We start from the raw sequence: 2587 nt of genomic DNA on the forward strand, positions 1-2587 counted from the left end.
TACTATACTATGACGTTTTCAAACTTTTTATGCCATACTATACCATGCCGTTTTTTCACATTTTTATGCCTTACTGTACTATGACTTTTTATGCCAGGCTATACTATGATGTTTTTCTGACATTTTTATGCCATAATATACTATGATGTTTTTTGACATTTTTATGCCATACTATACTATGACGTTTTTTGAGAAATTTATGCCTTATTATACTATGATGTTTTTGACATTTTTATGCCATACTATACTATGACGTTTTTTTTTTGTTTGTTTTTTTTTTTACTTTTTATGCCATTCTATATATGACGTTTTTTTGTTTTTTTTAAAAAACTTTTTATGCCATTCTATACTATGACGTTTTTTGAACTTTTTATGCCATACTGTACTATGATGTTTTTTGACATTTTTATGCCATACTATACTATAACGTTTTCGAACTTTTTATGCCATAGTACTCTATGACGTTTTTTGAGAATTTTATAACATACTATATATAATTTATGATTTTTTCAACATTTCCATGCCTCAATACGCTATGGAGCGTTCAGTTCTCACGATACTTTGATGTTTTGTTCATTTAAAATAAAGTCATACGTGTATATGCGGAATAGTTTAGTGGTTAAAACTGATGCTTCAAAAGCGGAAGTTCGTAAGTTCGAATCCCAGCCTCGGCCACTTTTTGTGGAGTTTGCATGATCTACCTGTGACTGAGCGGGTTATCATGTGGAAGGACATGCACAATAGGTTAATTGACAACTGTGACTGACGCTTTCATGCCTTATGATGTTTTTGAGAATTTTATAACATACTATATATAATTTGTTTTTTGACATTTTTATGCCTTACTGTACTATGACTTTTTATGCCAGGCTATACTATGATGTTTTTCGACATTTTTATGCAATAATATACTATGACATTTCTTGACATTTTTATGCCATACTATACTATGACGTTTTTTGAGAAATTTATGCCTTATTATACTATGATGTTTTTTGACATTTTTATGCCATACTATACCATGCCGTTTTTTCACATTTTAATGCCTTACTGTACTATTACTTTTTATGCCAGGCTATACTATGATGTTTTTTGACATTTTTATGCCATACTTTACTAAGACGTTTTTTGAGAAATTTATGCCTTATTATACTATGACGTTTTTGAACTTTTTATGCTATAGTATACTATGACGTTTTTTGACATTTTAATGCCGTAATGTACTATGACTTTTTATGCCAGGCTATACTATGATGTTTTTTGACATTTTTATGCCATACTATACTGTGACGTTTTTTTGACATTTTCATGCCATACTATACTATGATGTTTTTTTTAACTTTTTATGTCATACTATACTATGACATTTTTTTGACATTTTTATGCCTTACTGTACTATGACTTTTTATGCCAGGCTATACTATGATGTTTTTCGACATTTTTATGCAATAATATACTATGACATTTCTTGACATTTTTATGCCATACTATACTATGACGTTTTCAAACTTTTTATGCCATACTATACTATGACATTTTTGAACTTTTTATGACATACTATACCATGCCGTTTTTTCACATTTTTATGCCTTACTGTACTATGACTTTTTATGCCAGGCTATACTATGATGTTTTTCTGACATTTTTTGCCATAATATACTATGATATTTTTTGACATTTTTATGCCATACTATACTATGACGTTTTTTGAGAAATTTATGCCTTATTATACTATGATGTTTTTTGACATTTTTATGCCATACTATACCCTGCCGTTTTTTCACATTTTAATGCCTTACTGTACTATGACTTTTTATGCCAGGCTATACTATGATGTTTTTATTACATTTTTATGCCATAATATACTATGACGTTTTTTTGAATTTTTTTTGTCATACTATACAATGATGTTTTTGACATTTTTATGCCATACTATACTATGACGTTTTTAGAACTTTTTATGCCATACTGTACTATGATGTTTTTTTGACATTTTTATGCCTTACTGTACTATGAATTTTTATGCCAGGCTATACTATGATGTTTTTCGACATTTTTATGCAATAATATACTTTGACATTCCTTGACATTTTTATGCCATACTATACTATGACGTTTTTTGAGAAATTTATGCCTTATTATACTATGATGTTTTTTGACATTTTTATGCCATACTATACTATGACGTTTTTTGAGAAATGTATGCCTTATTATACTATGATGTTTTTGAACTTTTTATGCTATAATATACTATGACGTTTTTTAACATTTTAATGCCGTACTGTACTATGACTTTTTATGCCAGGCTATACTATGATGTTTTTTGAGAAATTTATGCCTTATTATACTATGATGTTTTTTGACATTTTCATGCCATACTATACTATGACCTTTTTTGACATTTTGATGCCTTAATATACTATTTCATTTTTTTGTCATACTATACTATGATGTTTTTGACATTTTTATGCCATACTATACTATGACATTTTTAGAACTTTTTATGCCATACTGTACTATGATGTTTTTTGACATTTTTATGCCATACTTTACTAAGACGTTTTTTGAGAAATTTATGCCTTATTAT

Source organism: Seriola lalandi, unplaced genomic scaffold (genome assembly GCF_002814215.2).
Source record: "Seriola lalandi dorsalis isolate HSWRI2012SDOR001 ecotype SW California unplaced genomic scaffold, Sedor1 jcf7180002054574, whole genome shotgun sequence".
In the NCBI taxonomy this organism is placed as follows: Eukaryota; Metazoa; Chordata; class Actinopteri; order Carangiformes; family Carangidae; genus Seriola; species Seriola lalandi.